The 19,983-nt window shown below is 49.0% G+C and overlaps 10 non-coding genes across 10 annotated transcripts; 5 read left to right on the forward strand and 5 right to left on the reverse strand.

Moving 5' to 3' along the window:
* Positions 1-4,853: 4,853 nt before the first annotated feature.
* trnah-gug (transfer RNA histidin (anticodon GUG)) lies at positions 4,854-4,925 on the forward strand. Its single transcript has one exon. It is a non-coding gene; the product is annotated as a tRNA-His (tRNA).
* A 575-nt stretch (positions 4,926-5,500) lies between these two features.
* On the reverse strand, positions 5,501-5,573 carry trnav-aac (transfer RNA valine (anticodon AAC)). Its single transcript has one exon. It is a non-coding gene; the product is annotated as a tRNA-Val (tRNA).
* Positions 5,574-6,767: 1,194 nt separating this feature from the next.
* Positions 6,768-6,839, forward strand: trnad-guc (transfer RNA aspartic acid (anticodon GUC)). The gene has a single exon. It is a non-coding gene; the product is annotated as a tRNA-Asp (tRNA).
* A 621-nt stretch (positions 6,840-7,460) lies between these two features.
* On the reverse strand, positions 7,461-7,533 carry trnav-cac (transfer RNA valine (anticodon CAC)). The gene has a single exon. It is a non-coding gene; the product is annotated as a tRNA-Val (tRNA).
* A 694-nt stretch (positions 7,534-8,227) lies between these two features.
* trnah-gug (transfer RNA histidin (anticodon GUG)) lies at positions 8,228-8,299 on the forward strand. The gene has a single exon. It is a non-coding gene; the product is annotated as a tRNA-His (tRNA).
* Positions 8,300-9,056: 757 nt separating this feature from the next.
* trnaf-gaa (transfer RNA phenylalanine (anticodon GAA)) lies at positions 9,057-9,129 on the reverse strand. Its single transcript has one exon. It is a non-coding gene; the product is annotated as a tRNA-Phe (tRNA).
* Positions 9,130-10,138: 1,009 nt separating this feature from the next.
* On the forward strand, positions 10,139-10,210 carry trnad-guc (transfer RNA aspartic acid (anticodon GUC)). Its single transcript has one exon. It is a non-coding gene; the product is annotated as a tRNA-Asp (tRNA).
* A 621-nt stretch (positions 10,211-10,831) lies between these two features.
* Positions 10,832-10,904, reverse strand: trnav-cac (transfer RNA valine (anticodon CAC)). Its single transcript has one exon. It is a non-coding gene; the product is annotated as a tRNA-Val (tRNA).
* Positions 10,905-11,598: 694 nt separating this feature from the next.
* On the forward strand, positions 11,599-11,670 carry trnah-gug (transfer RNA histidin (anticodon GUG)). The gene has a single exon. It is a non-coding gene; the product is annotated as a tRNA-His (tRNA).
* A 563-nt stretch (positions 11,671-12,233) lies between these two features.
* Positions 12,234-12,306, reverse strand: trnav-aac (transfer RNA valine (anticodon AAC)). The gene has a single exon. It is a non-coding gene; the product is annotated as a tRNA-Val (tRNA).
* Positions 12,307-19,983: the final 7,677 nt, after the last annotated feature.

A 19,983-nucleotide genomic window follows, 5' to 3' on the forward strand; every position in this document is an offset into this window, starting at 1 on the left:
TTTTTCGGAACCCCTGATTGGGACCATCCAAAATTGTGGACTCGTGTTCCCCGGCTGTGTCTTTGTAAAAGAGACCTGTTGAATACTGCGTCTTCAGCGTCTCTTCACTGTAGTTCAGGACCGACTCTATAAAGGCTCTGTAAGGATAGCAGTTGTTGCTCTGGCTGATCAATCGGTCTCCTACGGTGATGTCAACCTGGCTGAAGATGGCAGCGATGGGGTAGTTCACCAGGCTCACACGGGCTGCCGCATCAATGTCCCGACCGTCTGCTTCCGTTATTTTACAGGTCAAATAGAGCAGCGTGTTGTTTAAATCTAAATAATCTTCACCGTTGCCTGCGACGTAGAACTCCAGAGGTGCGTTTTCCGTGAGGGCCGTGAGGGGTGGAACTTCTATGTAAAAGCTTTTCTCGACGCTTGTTTGGGTAGGTGCTAATTGAAATATGTCCAGCTCCGACTTGGCGCATTCTGCAGACCCGCCGTGAACAAAAGCCATGTTTAAAATATGTCTCGTTTCGTGTCGCGTTGATTGCGGTGTGTCACGCTCTTCTTGGTCGACCTGAAGCTTCTATGAGTTGCCTGTCTGCGCTTAGCCGTTCTTTTATCAGGTTTCGGCGGCCCCCGACGGTGGGATGATGACGTCTGTCTTTTTCTACTGACACCCCTGCGGATGTATGCTAGACCCGAACCTTCCTGCTGATGTGCAGCCACCTTAGACATGACCGCGCTTGTAACGTTGCCGACCACGTCTTTGGCGATGTTTTTAGCTGCCGATGCCATGTGCGGCTTACAGTGCCTTGCGAAAGTATTCGGCCCCCTTGAACTTTTCAACCTTTTGCCACATTTCAGGCTTCAAACATAAAGATATAATTTTTTTTATTTTATGTGAAGAATCACCAACAAGTGGGACACAATTGTGAAGTGGAACGAAATCTATTGGATTTTTGAAACTTTTTTAACTAATAAAAAAATGAAAAGTGGGGCGTGCAAAATTATTCGGCCCCCTTGCGTTAATACTTTGTAGAGCCACCTTTTGCTGCGATTACAGCTGCAAGTCGCTTGGGGTATGTCTCTATCAGTTTTGCACATCGAGAGACTGAAATTCTTGCCCATTCTTCCTTGCAAAACAGCTCGAGCTCAGTGAGGTTGGATGGAGAGCGTTTGTGAACAGCAGTTTTCAGCTCTTTCCACAGATTCTCGATTGGATTCAGGTCTGGACTTTGACTTGGCCATTCAAACACCTGGATACGTTTATTTGTGAACCATTGCTTTGTAGATTTTGCTGTATGTTTGGGATCATTGTCTTGTTGGAAGATAAATCTCCGTCCCAGTTTCAGGTCTTTTGCAGACTCCAACAGGTTTTCATCCAGAATGGTCCTGTATTTGGCTGCATCCATCTTCCCCTCAATTTTAACCATCTTCCCTGTCCCTGCTGAAGAAAAGCAGGCCCAAACCATGATGCTGCCACCACCATGTTTGACAGTGGGGATGGTGTGTTGAGGGTGATGAGCTGTGTTGCTTTTACGCCAAACATATCGTTTTGCATTGTGGCCAAAAAGTTCGATTTTGGTTTCATCTGACCAGAGCACCTTCTTCCACATGTTTGGGGTGTCTCCCAGGTGGCTTGTGGCAAACTTTAGACGAGACTTTTTATGGATATCTTTGAGAAATGGCTTTCTTCTTGCCACTCTTCCATAAAGGCCAGATTTGTGCAGTGTAAGACTGATTGTTGTCCTATGGACAGACTCTCCCACCTCAGCTGTAGTTCTCTGCAGTTCATCCAGAGTGATCATGGGCCTCTTGGCTGCATCTCTGATCAGTCTTCTTCTTGTCTGAGCTGAAAGTTTAGAGGGACGGCCAGGTCTTGGTAGATTTGCAGTGGTCTGATACTCCTTCCATTTCAAGATGATCGCTTGCACAGTGCTCCTTGGGATGTTTGAAGCTTGGGAAATCTTTTTGTATCCAAATCCGGCTTTAAACTTCTCCACAACAGTATTACGGACCTGCCTGGTGTGTTCCTTGGTCTTAATGATGCTCTCTGAGCTTTCAACAGAACCTTGAGACTATCACAGAGCAGGTGCATTTATACAGAGACTTGATTATACACAGGTGGATTCTATTTATCACCATCAGTCATTTAGGACAACATTGGATCATTCAGAAATCCTCGCTGAACTTCTGGAGTGAGTTTGCTGCACTGAAAGTAAAGGGGCCGAATAATTTTGCACGCCCCACTTTTCATTTTTTTATTAGTTAAAAAAGTTTCAAAAATCCAATAGATTTCGTTCCACTTCACAATTGTGTCCCACTTGTTGGTGATTCTTCACATAAAATAAAAAATTTATATCTTTATGTTTGAAGCCTGAAATGAGGCAAAAGGTTGAAAAGTTCAAGGGGGCCGAATACTTTCGCAAGGCACTGTAGCTATTTCAAACCCGCGTTTCAGAAAAGGCACGGCTTTTCTAAATAGCGCTCTGAAAATACCCCCGATACCAGCGCCGTACTGAACCGGTAGCCCTGAAAATCCTGGTAATCCATAACCAGCCTGTTGTTTGTAGTAGTGCGTATACAGAGAAGGATCCCCTAGCTCTTGATGACCGTCATCCTTTTAGATGTTTGACGCTTTCACAGGTCTGAAATGCAGCTTGACGATGACCTTTCCAAATGCAAATGACACGTGTTCGTTTTGATCCGTCTTTATTTCAATAGTGATGTTGTTAAAATGGTCGATGCTCACCGGCACGTAATGGGGTTTGTCGTACAATACTGTGACGAATTCACCATCCACGCCTCTGAAGGGCACACAACGCAAAAGCGGTGCGTAGACGTCGCCTACTAACTGGTGTTCTATGATATCGGTGTATATATACATGGTGTTAAATCCGCCAGTCATATCGACGGGGTGCGGTGATTTTACACCCGCTACACCCGAATTGAAACCCAACATCCGCGCTAGGCGATTACGCAGCTGCATAACAAACCGTTTATCACTAACAATCCTTACCGACCGGCTAATGGGGTTGTATTTAAGACTTACAGCCGATAACTTGGATTTTTCAGCAGCCCGTTTCATTTCATGCAAGAGCTGCTCGATGTTGCCGTAGTACCCTCTCGGTAAGGTACAGGTCCAGATAGTCTTGAGCTCCTCGCTGATGAACAGAAAAACTTCGTCTTCATCAAAAGTGTTTAGTGTATTCGGATAGTGTAGTTCGACCAGGCCCACTTCCCAGCCCCCGTCCAGGTCAATCGCCTTTGCCAGATGCTCTGTGAAGCAGGCGTTAGTGTTCTTTGGAAACATCTTTGAGGATGAATTACTGGCCAGCGTCACATAGAAACCATTGGGGTTCATTTTTCACCACCTCTATATGTCTCGGACCTCAGAAGCCTTCACCCAACTATTGAATTTATCGCTCCAGCCACGCCACTTTACCAAAAGCTGTTTGTTTTTGCCACGACCCCTGGTTGCTAAAATCGTTTGGATGCGGTAGACGTTCTCAACATCCGGGTTTATCTTCTGTAGCTCTTCGGCATAGAAGGAACCCTTAATATTGTCGCCTGCGTAGTCCTGCAGTTTGTAATAGGGTCTCAGAGCCGCGGACCGCTCTTTGACAATGAAAATTTCATCTGTGAAGGTCTGTTCATATCCCTTCTCAAACACTCCCTTTATTTTGGACACCCGCACGCGATCACCCACATTAAATGAAAACTTTGACGGTTTTCTCTTAAAGTGCGCGTCATAGACCGTTCTCCACACCTCAAGGGAGTTGTCCGGCGTAACAGAAGCCGGGGTTCGTTTAATAGTCGTGTGGTAACTATGGTTATAAGCGTAAATAAGATCTGAAAGGACGTCGATATAACGAAAGGTGTTTTTGTGTGTCGGGTACCTCCACATTTTTGTTTTAATAGTTCTGTTAAACCTCTCGACCACACTAGCCTTCACATCGCTGGCCGTATTGAAATGTTCAATATTCTCACGTTTGAGAAAATTTTGGAAGGTCCTGTTAAGAAATTCTTTACCCTAGTCCGTTTGTAGCTTTTAAGGAGCACGCCCCTCTTGCAGTATATTTCGGAAAGCGCCTGTCACGGCCCCACCAGTCTTGGTTTTCAGCGGCACGGCCCAAGCGTATTTAGACAGCATGTCTATACACATTAAGATGTAACAGAAACCGTCGTTGAACGCGTGGTGTTCTCTCATGTCCACCAAGTCGGCCTGCCACTGCCAGTCCATTTCGGACACCAGCGTCCTGTTTCTCTTAAAACGTACGCGCGCCGGCTTGTGCAGCGTATAAGCAGCCTGGCCGGACAGCCACTCGACCACCCGGCCACAGCTGGCACCGCGCACACCCCGGGATCTCGCGGCCCGCAACAGACCCCCTGCGCCGCCGTAACTGCCCAATTTCCTAGGGTTATAATAGAGCGCACTCAACCCCGCGGCAGACATGCTCCCCATTCCGAACCAATACACACTCGCACACACCCAGGGATGCGCCGGCTGGGGGCTTTGGGACCCCGAGGTGCCGGGGTGACCGGCCGGTGGGGGTTCCGAACCACACCATTGGCTCCTGAGGGGGCGGGACATGCACAAATAACAACACGCCATTGGATGGCTGGGGGGCGGGACAACCAAACACCGCGGACGACCATTGGATGGAAAAGGGGGCGTGGTACCTGTCAAAAGTTTGACGAAAGGTGTCGCTTTATACTACTAACACGCAAGAGAGTTGTCACTCAGAGTGTCGAAGGGTCGATGTATACTGGGGCTCAGTTGAAATGCAACGTCAGGACTTTTCCGAATTATGTCACACGAAGAGAGCACAGCCCTTTCCGCCCTGCTGCGTGTGTCTCGGTAACTCGCTGTGATCGTATAGTGGTCAGTACTTTGCGTTGTGGCCGCAACAACCCCGGTTCGAATCCGGGTCACGGCAGAATAGGGGCGTCTGCTTTTACTACTCGCACGAATGAAGGCAAAAAAAAAGCCAATCGATGTGAACGAACGGCGCTTTACAGAGGAGTACTGCCTGACTGGATCGTTGATGAACGACAGAGGCCACTCCGACCTCTTCTCGGTTTTCTTCAATGACTTACTAAGGATCTTCTTCACATTCGCCCATGCAGGGGAAGCCAGTTACACCAAAGCAAACGCAGGAAAGTGCATTTCAAGCAGAGACCAGGAGGGACTTGTTTACACCGAGAGTGGGCGGAGAATGGAACAATGCGCCCAGCCCTGTTGCTGGAGCCGATTCTTGATGAGCTCTTGGGCTCACTAAGAGGCCCCCGCTGGATCCTAATCTTTCTGTTGTTCTTGCAGGTCCTGCGCTGCTTTTGAGCTGACAGAGCTCGTCCTGGTCTGTCGACACAGCCCAATTGCAAATGATCGGCTCCGCGTACAAAAGGAACGTGCGTTTGGTACAAGAGTGCACGAAGGCACCGGAAATACATTGGGAACAAATGAGCTGTCGCTCAAGACCTCTGTGAAGTACAGGAGCGTGCAAAACGAGGCTGTTTCCGCCCGGTCTCGGACCGGGGACCTTTCGCGTGTTAGGCGAACGTGATAGCCGCTACACTACGGAAACCTGCAGGGACCGCTGCTGGTGTCTCGCTTGCGTTTCGGGCTGAGAAAGGGACGCGTCACTTTAGGTAGGGGGCGCTGGAGAGAGGAACAAAGGGCACGATGAAACAAAATACCGAAACCCGGGATCTTTAGATCTTCAGTCTAACGCTCTCCCAGCTGAGCTATTTCAGCAGTGCGCAAAGCCCACAGCCACCTGCTCCAGCCTTCCTGTGTTGTGGCATGAGCGCACCAAGAGTAGCGGGAGAGTGTTGCAGGAACGTCACTCAGAAGGAAAGCCACCCAGCTGCGCCTTCTGAGCTCTGTCCAGCGCATCTTCCTCGCATGGACTCCTGCCTGCGACGGGCAGGAAACAATTAGCAAGAACAGAACGACACCCCATGGGTGTCTCATGACCGCACCTTAGGTTGTGACAAGTGCAGGTGTGAGGGGTTGCAGGGCTACTTTGGAGCAGAGTTTGGGCGGAGGGGGGGCGGGAAAGCAGACAAAGAGGTGACACCTCAAGGTCTGCACGATCACAGCTCTCCGCCGCCCCAGGCTTCCGCTCGATAAGCTACTGGACACACCCGCCCCTCCTCACACAGACCGTGGAAAAGCCCCCGAGTGGGAGGGCTCTCTCTTCCTCCCAGGAGCTCTTGGACAGGACGCACAGACAGGGCGCGGGGAGCTGCCGCCTGCAAACACGGCTCCAGGCGGGACTCCACTCCGCAGGAGCCGCAGAGCAGAGGAGATGAGGGCAGCTTAGCTCCTGTGCAGAGACCTGAGCTGTTGTTGCTGTGGATGCTGTCTTTTCTGCACTCGGGGTAGGAGTGAATTGAGTTGCCCTTAGAAATGAAGCAGAGCACTTCAACGGCACGGGTGTGTGTGTGTGTGTGCGCCCTGGTGATTCTGGGAGACAGATCGAACCTGGGCTAAAAGAGAGGGGGCTTAGCCCTCTTCCATTTGCTAGTTCAAAGTTGTACAACCCATTTGTATCTGCTAGGCGGCGCAGTCGTCGTGCACAAAGAACACTTTGAAAAGCGTCAAAGGCAAGTAATTCCGAGTTGGTCGTTTGTGTTTTCCGTTCAGACGCGAAATGCTGAAATGATCTCTCGGCTCCTCGGTTGTCATTTCTGCTCCGTAAAGGGATCACAGCACGCGTCGGCTTCCAGCATGCTGGGTCGGGACACGATGCCGGGGGTTGGAGAGAGTGATGTCTTCCTCGTTAGTATAGTGGCAAGTATCCCCGCCTGTCACGCGGGAGACCGGGGTTCGATTCCCCGACGGGGAGTAGCTTTTCTTTCACCTCCTTAGAGAAATGACTGCCTTTCACTTCTCTGTTTTCTTTCACAGCGTCGTGCACCTTTTCATTGCTCCCCCTTTCAGAGCCTCCGCACGGCACACGACTCGACATCAGGAAGCACATTGAAGTGAAAGCAGGAAGCGCTGCGAAATGCACTGTGCAGATCCCGCCACACTAAGAGGTGAGTGGGTCTGTTCGATGCACAAAGAACGCTTTGAGAAGCGTCAAAAGCAAGTCATTCCGAGTTGGTCGTTTGTGTTTTCCGTTCAGACGCGAAATGCTGAAATGATCTCTCGGCTCCTCGGTTGTCATTTCTGCTCCGTAAAGGAATCACAGCACGCGTCGGCTTCCAGCACGGTGGGTCGGGACACGATGCCGGGGGTCGGAGAGAGCGATGTCTTCCTCGTTAGTATAGGACCTGTCACCTGTCCCCACCTGTCACGCGGGAGACTGGGGTACATCAGGACGCGCCTTGAAGTGAAAGCAGGATGCGCTGTGACATGCACTGTGCAGATCCCGCCACACTAAGAGGTGGGTCCAGTGGGTCTGTTCGATCACAGCGCTAGGCGAATCCCCAATCCCCTTTTCTGCCTGGCGACAAAAGATGTCTGTTTCCGCCCGGTTTCGAACCGGGGACCTTTCGCGTGTGAGGCGAACGTGATAACCACTACACTACGGAAAAGGTGGTAAGACGTGCCCAGCGGCCCAGCGCTGAGCTTCGCCAATGCGATTCAGCTGCTTCCAGTGCCTTTATTGGAGTGCGCTGATGGACCGTGCTCTCTCTCCAGAGACCAGCACGCCTGTCATGGACGGAGCAGGAAAGGCGGCGCCACATTCTACAGCCCTCTCCACGCAATCGACGAAATCGGGCTACTGAAGTGGAGAAAATCGCCTCTCCAGAAAGTGCAAATATCATCTTGGAGACTATAAATCCTATTGCCGAAGGTCAGCCCTGTCTACCAGAGTAACCCTCCCACAGCGATGATCAGCTCGTCTCACACGCGAGAAGTTTCAGTTGGAAACAAGCGCCCCCTCTTCTCGCACGTTTTGCACGTTCGAGTAGTTTTAATGCGGCTCTTTCGTACACGGTGCTGATCTTTTGGAAAGCAGGAGGCAAAACCGAGTCGAACCGCCTGGGTGAAAACCAGGAACCCTAACAGCTAGACTATATGGCAGCGAACAACCATGCTGTTCCCGGCATCATGCAAGCAAACTACATAAATATGAGAAAACACGCAAGAGAGTTGTCACTCAGAGTGTCGAAAGGTCGATGTATACTGGGCCTCAGTTGAAATGCAACGTCAGGACTTTTCCGAATTATGTCACACGAAGAGAGCACAGCCCTTTCCGCCCTGCCGCGTGTGTCTCGGTAACTCGCTGTGATCGTATAGTGGTCAGTACTTTGCGTTGTGGCCGCAACAACCCCGGTTCGAATCCGGGTCACGGCAGAATAGGGGCGTCTGCTTTTACTACTCGCACGAATGAAGGCAAAAAAAAAGCCAATCGATGTGAACGAACGGCGCTTTACAGAGGAGTACTGCCTGACTGGATCGTTGATGAACGACAGAGGCCACTCCGACCTCTTCTCGGTTTTCTTTAATGACTTACTAAGGATCTTCTTCACATTCGCCCATGCAGGGGAAGCCAGTTACACCAAAGCAAATGCAGGAAAGTGCATTTCAAGCAGAGACCAGGAGGGACTTGTTTACACCGAGAGTGGGCGGAGAATGGAACAATGCGCCCAGCCCTGTTGCTGGAGCCGATTCTTGATGAGCTCTTGGGCTCACTAAGAGGCCCCCGCTGGATGCTAATCTTTCTGTTGTTCTTGCAGGTCCTGCGCTGCTTTTGAGCCGACAGAGCTCGTCCTGGTCTGTCGGCACAGCCCAATTGCAAATGATCGGCTCCGCGTACAGAAGGAACGTGCGTTTGGTACAAGAGTGCACGAAGGCACCGGAAATACATTGGGAACAAATGAGCGGTCGCTCAAGACCTCTGTGAAGTACAGGAGCGTGCAAAACGAGGCTGTTTCCACCCGGTCTCGAACCGGGGACCTTGCCCGTGTTAGGCGCACGTGATAGCCGCTACACTACGGAAACCTGCAGGGATCACTGCTGGTGTCTCGCTTGCGTTTCGGGCTGAGAAAGGGACGCGTCACTTTAGGCAGGTGGCGCCGGAGAGAGGAACAAAGGGCGCGATGAAACAAAATGCCGAAACCCGGGATCGAACCAGGAACCTTTAGATCTTCAGTCTAACGCTCTCCCAACTGAGCTATTTCGGCAGTGCGCAAACCCCACAGCCACCTGCTCCAGCCTTCCTGTGTTGTGACATGAGCGCACCAAGAGTAGCGGGAGAGTGTTGCAGGAACGTCACTCAGAAGGAAAGCCACCCAGCTGCGCCCTCTGAGCTCTGTCCAGCGCATCTTCCTCGCATGGACTCCTGCCTGCGACGGGCAGGAAACAATTAGCAAGAACAGAACGACACCCCATGGGTGTCTCATGACCGCACCTTAGGTTGTGACACGTGCAGGTGTGAGGGGTTGCCGGGCTACTTTGGAGCAGAGCTTGGGGGGAGGGGGGCAGACAAAGAGGTGACACCTCAAGGTCTGCACGATCACAGCTCTCCGCCGCCCCAGGCTTCCGCTCGATAAGCTACTGGACACACCCGCCCCTCCTCACACAGACCGTGGAAAAGCCCCCGAGTGGGAGGGCTCTCTCTTCCTCCCAGGAGCTCTTGGACAGGACGCACAGACAGGGCGCGGGGAGCCGCCGCCTGCAAACACGGCTCCAGGCGGGACTCCACTCCGCAGGAGCCGCAGAGCAGAGGAGATGAGGGCAGCTTAGCTCCTGTGCAGAGACCTGAGCTGTTGTTGCTGTGGATGCTGTCTTTTCTGCACTCGGGGTAGGAGTGAATGTTGAGTTGCCCTTAGAAATGAAGCAGAGCACTTCAACGGCACGGGTGTCTGTGCGCGCCCTGGTGATTCTGGGAGACAGATCGAACCTGGGCTAAAAGAGAGGGGGCTTAGCCCTCTTCCATTTGCAAGTTCAAAGTTGTACAACCCATTTGTATCTGCTAGGCGGCGCAGTCGTCGTGCACAAAACGCTTTGAAAAGCGTCAAAGGCAAGTCATTCCGAGTTGGTCGTTTGTGTTTTCCGTTCAGACGCGAAATGCTGAAATGATCTCTCGGCTCCTCGGTTGTCATTTCTGCTCCGTAAAGGGATCACAGCACGCGTCGGCTTCCAGCATGCTGGTTGGGGACACGATGCCGGGGGTTGGAGAGCGTGATATCTTCCTCGTTAGTATAGTGGCAAGTATCCCCGCCTGTCACGCGGGAGACCGGGGTTCGATTCCCCGACGGGGAGTAGCTTTTCTTTCACCTCCTTAGAGAAATGACTGCCTTTCACTTCTCTGTTTTCTTTCACAGCGTCGTGCACCTTTTCATTGCTCTACCTTTCAGAGCCTCCGCACGGCACACGACTCGACATCAGGAAGCACATTGAAGTGAAAGCAGGAAGCGCTGTGACATGCACTGTGCAGATCCCGCCACACTAAGAGGTGAGTGGGTCTGTTCGATGCACAAAGAACGCTTTGAGAAGCGTCAAAGGCAAGTCATTCCGAGTTGGTCGTTTGTGTTTTCCGTTCAGACGCGAAATGCTGAAATGATCTCTCGGCTCCTCGGTTGTCATTTCTGCTCCGTAAAGGAATCACAGCACGCGTCGGCTTCCAGCACGGTGGGTCGGGACACGATGCCGGGGGTCGGAGAGAGCGATGTCTTCCTCGTTAGTATAGGACCTGTCACCTGTCCCCACCTGTCACGCGGGAGACTGGGGTACATCAGGACGCGCCTTGAAGTGAAAGCAGGATGCGCTGTGACATGCACTGTGCAGATCCCGCCACACTAAGAGGTGGGTCCAGTTGGTCTGTTCGATCACAGCGCTAGGCGAATCCCCAATCCCCTTTTGTGCCTGGCGACAAAAGATATCTGTTTCTGCCCGGTTTCGAACCGGGGACCTTTCGCGTGTGAGGCGAACGTGATAACCACTACACTACGGAAACGGTGGTAAGACGTGCCCAGCGGCCCAGTGCTGAGCTTCGCCAATGCGATTCAGCTGCTTCCAGTGCCTTTATTGGAGTGCGCTGATGGACCGTGCTCTCTCTCCAGAGACCAGCACGCCTGTCATGGACGGAGCAGGAAAGGTGGCGCCACATTCTACAGCCCTCTCCACGCAATCGACGAAATCGGGCTACTGAAGTGGAGAAAATCGCCTCTCCAGAAAGTGCAAATATCATCTAGGAGACTATAAATCCTATTGCCGAAGGTCAGCCCTGTCTACCAGAGTAACCCTCCCACAGCGATGATCAGCTCGTCTCACACGCGAGAAGTTTCGGTTTGAAACAAGCGCCCCCTCTTCTCGCACGTTTTGCACGTTCGAGTAGTTTTAATGCGGCTCTTTCATACACGGTGCTGATCTTTTGGAAAGCAGGAGGCAAAACCTAGTGGAACCGCCTGGGTGAAAACCAGGAACCCTAACAGCTAGACTATATGGCAGCGAACAACCATGCTGTTCCCGGCATCATGCAAGCAAACTACATAAATATGAGAAAACACGCAAGAGAGTTGTCACTCAGAGTGTCGAAGGGTCGATGTATACTGGGGCTCAGTTGAAATGCAACGTCAGGACTTTTCCGAATTATGTCACACGAAGAGAGCACAGCCCTTTCCACCCTGCCACGTGTGTCTCGGTAACTCGCTGTGATCGTATAGTGGTCAGTACTTTGCGTTGTGGCCGCAACAACCCCGGTTCGAATCCGGGTCACGGCAGAATAGGGGCGTCTGCTTTTACTACTCGCACGAATGAAGGCAAAAAAAAAGCCAATCGATGTGAACGAACGGCGCTTTACAGAGGAGTACTGCCCGACTGGATCGTCGATGAACGACAGAGGCCACTCCGACCTCTTCTCGGTTTTCTTTAATGACTTACTAAGGATCTTCTTCACATTCGCCCATGCAGGGGAAGCCAGTTACACCAAAGCAAACGCAGGAAAGTGCATTTCAAGCAGAGACCAGGAGGGACTTGTTTACACCGAGAGTGGGCGGAGAATGGAACAATGCGCCCAGCCCTGTTGCTGGAGCCGATTCTTGATGAGCTCTTGGGCTCACTAAGAGGCCCCCGCTGGATGCTAATCTTTCTGTTGTTCTTGCAGGTCCTGCGCTGCTTTTGAGCCGACAGAGCTCGTCCTGGTCTGTCGGCACAGCCCAATTGCAAATGATCGGCTCCGCGTACAGAAGGAACGTGCGTTTGGTAGAAGAGTGCACGAAGGCACCGGAACAAATGACCGGTCGCTCAAGACCTCTGTGAAGTACAGGAGCGTGCAAAACGAGGCTGTTTCCACCCGGTCTCGAACCGGGGACTTTTCGCGTGTTAGGCGAACGTGATAGCCGCTACACTACGGAAACCTGAACGGACCGCTGCTGGTGTCTCGCTTGCGTTTCGGGCTGAGAAAGGGACGCGTCACTTTAGGCAGGGGGCGCTGGAGAGAGGAACAAAGGGCGCGATGAAACAAAATACCGAAACCCGGGATCTTTAGATCTTCAGTCTAACGCTCTCCCAACTGAGCTATTTCAGCGGTGCGCAAAGCCCACAGCCACCTGCTCCAGCCTTCCTGTGTTGTGGCATGAGCGCACCAAGAGTAGCGGGAGAGTGTTGCAGGAACGTCACTCAGAAGGAAAGCCACCCAGCTGCGCCCTCTGAGCTCTGTCCAGCGCATCTTCCTCGCATGGACTCCTGCCTGCGACGGGCAGGAAACAATTAGCAAGAACAGAACGACACCCCATGGGTGTCTCATGACCGCACCTTAGGTTGTGACAAGTGCAGGTGTGAGGGGTTGCCGGGCTACTTTGGAGCAGAGTTTGGGCGGAGGGGGGGCGGGAAAGCAGACAAAGAGGTGACACCTCAAGGTCTGCACGATCACAGCTCTCCGCCGCCCCAGGCTTCCGCTCGATAAGCTACTGGACACACCCGCCCCTCCTCACACAGACCGTGGAAAAGCCCCCGAGTGGGAGGGCTCTCTCTTCCTCCCAGGAGCTCTTGGACACGACGCACAGACAGGGCGCGGGGAGCCGCAGCCTGCAAACACGGCTCCAGGCAGGACTCCACTCCGCAGGAGCCGCAGAGCAGAGGAGATGAGGGCAGCTTAGCTCCTGTGCAGAGACCTGAGCTGTTGTTGCTGTGGATGCTGTCTTTTCTGCACTCGGGGTAGGACATCAGGAAGCACATTGAAGCGCTGCGACATGCACTGTACAGATCCCGCCACTACTGGGCCCGATTTCCCCGGATCGAAACCGGGCGGAAACAGGCCCGTTTCGTTTGTTGCCACGCACACTGTTTAGGGATTCGCCTAGCGCTGTGATCGAACAGACCCACTCACCTCTTAGTGTGGCGGGTCTGCACAGTGGATGTCGCAGCGCATCCTGCTTTCACTTCAATGCATGTCCTGATGAACCCTGGTCTCCCGGGTGACAGGTGGGGATACTTGCCACTATACTAACGAGGAAGACATCGCTCTCTGCTTAGTGTGCAAAACACTTACTTGCAGCATTGTGGGTGCTGTGGTTTAAATGCTATTGGTTTGTGAACAGAATACCCACCCCTATCCCAGTACATTGTGCCACATTAAATAAACACACGAGAAAAAGAGATTCAGAACGCAAAGCTGTGTCAGTGTTCTGTGTAAAAAATCGGTTTGAACATCATGGGAGCTGTGTTTAATAAGCTGCTGAGTAAAGAATATTTTAATCTTCTTGCTCTCAGTAGTATTTTGCATATAGTTGACTCTTACCTGAATGAAAACAGGACGTAAAGGAAGGGTTTCAGAATTCAGACAAAGCTTTATTCCCGTGCTTACAGTCTGGGTAATTGGAGACTGCACAGTTATGCTTCCTATGGTCATATACGGGTTTTTCGCATGAAGCCGTATTGAACAGTATTTCTCGCGTTGTGAACTTGTGTATACAGCGGTCCCCCGGGTTCCAGTTAGTGCGTAATTACTCATCGATGAAAAACCGGAGGTTTAAAAAAAGATAATTAGCTCACTGATACTTTGATGTAGAGGCTGTGGAAATATCCACGTCGTGGTCTTTAAAATGCATTTGGTTTGAAGGCGTTCTGTGCTTCCGTTGCGAAGATATGGACAAAAGAATATTCGTGCTTGGTCCAAAAAAATGTAATATAAACGAAAAAGTAAAGGCTGAGAAAGCATTCACAATGTATTTTATGCACAAAGCAAGTATTCTCGCGATTCTAAGAGGTTTCGTGTAAACGCTACAGGCGTGCCAAAATCGTTTTCGAACTTCAAGCTAACTTTACCCCGGTCTGGTACCATAGGTCACGTACAGTAGCTTAAAATCCCAATCATGTTTTTTTTCCTATCTTGTGGTACATAACGTACCATTTCGGACTATCACAAAGGGCTTGATTTCATTAAATGCATGTATTCATTTCCTTTCTGGAAAACTTGTATTTCAAGAAATTCACACAGCTTGCGAGAAATTAAATTCAATTCTTGATTATTAGTGCAGAAGAAATATTGCCAGCTGGCAAAAAAATATTTTTTTTAACCGGAAAGTTGTGATGTGAGACACGAATCCACCATTCCGTCTGTGTGGCGCATTCGGTTGTTAACTGAAAAGTCGGTGGTTTGAGTCCACCAAAGGACGGGTTTCTGTTGCGATGTAAACATTGTCTTCGCAAAGGTCGATTGGATTTCTCAGCGAAACCTTTACCATTTTAATATTTGCAGGAAATGCGAGTGCTTAACATGTGTCAGAATCACCGGGAAATGTCCAGTTACTGTATGCCCAACATCGCAACTCCCCAGAAAACCATATTCACCCAAGAAAAGAGTTGAAGGATCTGATGAGGTTAGTTATGAAAGTTATGAAAGGAAGTTGATGTGGAGCTGTTAGCCGTAAAAACTCCTTAATGTCCTTAATGTCTTTGATGTCATCAGCGATAAACTGCATTCAGCAAAGATAAAAAGAAAATTATCTTTGCTTACTGCCCTGTCTTTCGGACACCTGAAGAAGGCTCCACAGCCGAAACATTGTGATTCTTTTCTTCTCTTTTCAGCTGGAATAGTCCTTTACTTGTTCCTTTGCAGCCTACGCATGCTGACGCAGCTACCCACCCGATATCTAACATTCTATAATCACAACTATGAATGTCCACTTTGGGTATTTTTTCCATGATTATTTATTATTATTATTTATTCTGTCATTGAAGCATATTTTATGTCATACTGAAGTGTCATAATCACTGAAAAATATTTTTTTTTCATTTAGAAAGTAAGAAAATGATAAATCACTAGGAATTGCATTTAGCCTGTTCTGATCTAGATTTTCTATATACTTTAACATGCCATGTTCACAATGTCACAACTCATAAATGAAACAGTGAAGTGTTGTAATTACAAATGTACATAGTGCCGGGACATTGAGATGTTTTGGTAATGAGTAAGGAGGGACATGCAATGTTCACAGGGTCAAATTTATAAAACGCTACAGTAAAATTTCTTGTATTTCGGGATTATGAGAGCCTGTTACATTGTGTCTCACACCTCAGTGTCAGAATTTTGAGATATTTTTATAACCAGGGGTAGGTTCATAGCAATAAGCAGAAAGTGCGATCATCCTTTGCTCATCCTCGGTTAACCATATATTCTCATATGCCATGTTCTGAATGTCCCATTTAAAACTGCTATATTAAAATTAAGACTTTTTATGATCAGAAGGCAAGGTTGTGGTAAATATGCATAAAGTGAAAGTGAACTTATGTTTTGCCTTTGTCTTGTTATTGTGAGTTTTGAAAATTGGTTTTCGATTTTCTGAAATGTGTTTCACACAAAAATGCAATTTGGATAGTCACTACTTATATATTCCCCTTTACTGAGGATATGTACAGTAATCCATCCCGATTAGTACTTTTAAAAATTACTTTAGAGAGCCATCAGAAAGGGAATGAAAACTTGCATTAAACAAAATCAAGCTGCATGTAATCATCCATAGTGATACATTTTGTAAGACAAGACAGGAAGAAAGACACTGCTGGGATTTGAGCGCAGAATCTCCTGTTTAATAGGAAAACACTTTAACCAAATCAGCCAAGATGCTGTCAGAGTATTAACATCATGTCTGCATCAGTGATTACAGCTGACTATCGCTGGAGGACAGTGAAGTCAGCCTGCATAATGAGGGGGAAGAGACTGACCTCTGTGATGCACTATAGAGTTACACTAACCTTCTATCCAACTGTTCTATGCTGCATTCTATCCTAGTGGTAAATATTGGTTTCCGTGCGTGTAATATTGTGAGAATGTGTAGAATGTTGTGATCCTTTTCCCCCAGTGTCACCCAAATTGATACACTGTGCTTTGGCAATTCTTCAGGCGATATTGTTTAGAGGAGCTCAGTTGAATTAGTTTGCGTATATAAAGTATTTATTTTCCCTTTAATCCTTTAAAACATATTACATTTTCAAAACATTGTATCTTTCTTTCTACTAATTGTAGCGGCAATGCTTGTTAATAAGACAGAATTAAGTGTTGCTGTGCTTTCCCAAATGAGGCCCCATCTCTCTCTTCATCTCTGTGGTGCAGCCACAGAGAAGCTATTCAGGCAGGCTGATTTAAAGATGTTTTCTTTTGATAAGGGACAGCTCCCAAATGGGGATGCATTTAGCTTAGCCTGGCTATCATGATCAATGGGCATCCATTGGCGCCTATCTGTCTAGGGAGTGCCAGATGGACATCTGGACTGCATTCCTAAGTGTCAGGAGTAAGTGACTCATATCTCACCTTGATCAACCAATCAGGGACTGGTAGGGCAGAGTAACCCACGTGGGTCTCTGATGCCCATGAAACTTTCATCCAATGAACGAGCTGAAGTTCCTCCAGGTAAAAACAGGCAACACAGAGCTCCAAGACTATTCTAAAGGGAATTCAAAGGAGAATTCCAGGGCTGTGAGATAATTCCAGGGCGGGACGGCCCAGGAGCAGAAAGGCTCCCAAGGGCAGAACATTCTCGCAGCGCGCCTCCTGACCATCCTGAGACTCAGCCTGGACCACCACGGAACGGCCAGTGTGTCCAAGTGCCAGAACTTTCCTTTGTTCTAAGAGTCGAGAGCGGAGGTTGCCAGAGAGTAACCAGAGGATCCACCCGAGGTTAGCACCAGCAGCAGGCCTGGTGAAAAGGTCAGAACTGTGGACAGCTGAATTACTATTCAGAACTAGCGCTTCATCAGGAACGAACTGGTCTTCTTCCTGACCTGCTGGGACTCACAGTCATCTTTTCTCCTGTGCACAAACTTCGCTAGTTTCAGCCAAAACTAACTAGCCAGTATTCAGAGAGCATCAGCAGCGCACCGTCACAAGCCGCACAGCAAAGCCTGGCACGGAGCCAGAGAGTGTGGATTGGACAGCAACAAGCCTGCAACTGTTTCTTTGTGCCCGCAGGAGATCTGAATCCCCAGAGATCGGAAGAGTATTCAACTTCACTGCATTACTGCTCCAGAATTCTATTGTTATCCCAACCAGTTGATATCAATGTAATTCCTAAGAGTTATGTACTTGTTTTGAGTATCTAATGCAGAAGTTGTAACCAAGTTAAATTACGAAACGGTCTAAATGAATGATATACCGAACGTATGTCCTCTTGATATGTGTAACTCTTTGTAACTGAATGAATATATATCTTTTGTATTCTGATAACCCTTACGATAAGATCTGTTTGGTTTACATGCATATTATATATATTAATGAATGTATCCTCGTGTATTAGTACCTGTGTGTGCGTTGTTTGAGTTATCTCGCATGGTTGGATTCTGAGACCATTAAAAGAATCAATTTTGTGATTAACTGCCACAATTAATAATTGTCCCAGTAAATGCACAAACCCCTACAGAACTGGTGCCTCGTGAGAGCACACTACAACAGTGTGTGATCTCCTGTCCCAGCCTGAGGAGCAGACACCGAACCTGTCTCTCAATAATAATAATACAGTGTGTGATCTCCTCTCCCAGCATGAGGGACAGACACCGAGCCTGTCACTCAATTATAATAATACAGTGCGTGATCTCCTATCCCAGCCTGAAGAACAGACAGTGACCCTGTCTCTCAATAATAATAATACAGTGTGTGATCTCCTGTCCCAGCCTGAGGAGCAAACAGCGAGCCTGTTTCTCAATAATAATAGAACAGTGTGTGATCTCCAGTCCCAGCCTGAGGAACAAACAGTGAGCCTGTCTCTCAATAATAATAATAAAGTGTGTGATCTCCTGTCCCAGCCTGGGGAACACTGAGCCTGTCTCTCAATAATAATAGTACAGTGTGTGATCTCCTGTCCCAGCCTGAGGAACAGACAGCGAGCCTGTCTCTCAATAATAATAATAATACAGTGTGTGACCTCCTGTCCCAGCCTGAGGAACAGTGAGCTTGTCTCTCAATAATAATAATACAGTGTGTGATCTCCTGTCCCAGCCTGAGGAACAGACAGTGAACCTGTCTCTCAATAATAATAATACAGTGTGTGATCTCCTGTCCCAGCCTGGGGAACAGACAGTAAACCTATCTCTCAATAATAATAATCCAGTGTGGAATGTCCTGTCCCAGTCTGGGGAACAAACAGTGAGCATGTCTCTCACTAATAATAGAACAGTGTGTGATCTCCAGTCCCAGCCTGAGGAAAAGTGAGCTTGTCTCTCAATAATAAAAATACAGTGTGTGATCTCGTGTCCCAGTCTGAGGAACAGACAGTGAGCCTGTATCTCAGTAATAATAATAATAATACAGTGTGTTACCTCCTGTCCCAGCCTGAGGAAGAGACAGTGAGCCTGCCTCTCAATATTAATAATACAGTGTGTGATCTCCTGTCCCAGCCTGGGGAACAGAGAGTAAACCTATCTCTCAATAATAATAATCCAGTGCGTGAGCTCCTTTCTTAGCCTGAGGAACAGACAGTGATCCTGTCTCTCAATAATAATAATCCAGTGTGGGATGTCCTGTCCCAGTCTGAGGAACAAAAAGTGTGCTTGTCTCTCAATAATAATAGATCAGTGTGTGATCTCCTGACCCAGCCTGGGGGGCACTGAGGCTGTCTCTCAATAATAATAATACAGTGTGTCATCTCCTGTTCCAGCCTGAGGAACAGTGAGCTTGTCTCTCAAAAATAATAATACAATGAGATTTCCTGCCCCAGCCTGAAGAACAGACAGTGAGCCTGTCTCTCAGAAATAATAATACAGTGTGTGATCTCCTGTCCCAGCCTGAGGAACAGACGGTGAACCTGTCTCTCAATAATAATAATAATACAGCGTGAGACCTCCTTTCCCAGCCTTAGGAAGAGACAGTGAGCCTGTCTCTCAATAATAATGATACAGTGTGGGATCTCCTGCCCCAGCCTGGGGAACAGACAGTGATCCTGTCTCTCAATAATAATACTCCAGTGTGGAATGTCCTATCCCAGTGTAGCGGCAATGCTTGTTAATAAGACAGAATTAAGTGTTTCAGTGCTTTCCCAAATGAGGCCTCATCTCTCTGTTCATCTCTGTGGTGCAGCCACAGAGAAACTATTCATGCAGGCTGATTTAAAGATGTTTTCTTTTGATAAGGGACAGCTCCCAAAGGGGGGTGCACTTAGCTAAGCCTGGCTATCATGATCAATAGGCATCCATTGGCGCCTATCTGTCTAGGGAGTGCCAGATGGACATCTGGATTGCATTCCTAAGTGTCAGGAGTAAGTGACTCATATCTCACCTTGATCAACCAATCAGGGACTGGTAGGGCCGAGTAACCCACGTGGGACTCTGATGCCCATGGAACTTTCAGCCAATCAACGAGCTGAAGTTCTTCCAGGTAAAAACAGGCAACACAGAGAGCCTTAAGTGTAGAATTCTGTGGACTTTTCTAAAGGGAATTCAAAGGAGAATTCCAGGGCAGGACGGCCCAGGAGCAGAAGGCTCCCAAGGGCAGGACATTCTCGCAGCGCGCCTCCTGACCATCCTGAGACTCAGCCCGGACAACCACGGAACGGCCAGTGTGTCCGAGTGCCAGAACTTTCCTTTGTTCTAAGAGTCGAGAGCGG

The sequence above is a fragment of the Lepisosteus oculatus genome, chromosome 14 (genome assembly GCF_040954835.1).
Source record: "Lepisosteus oculatus isolate fLepOcu1 chromosome 14, fLepOcu1.hap2, whole genome shotgun sequence".
NCBI lineage: Eukaryota > Metazoa > Chordata > Actinopteri > Semionotiformes > Lepisosteidae > Lepisosteus > Lepisosteus oculatus.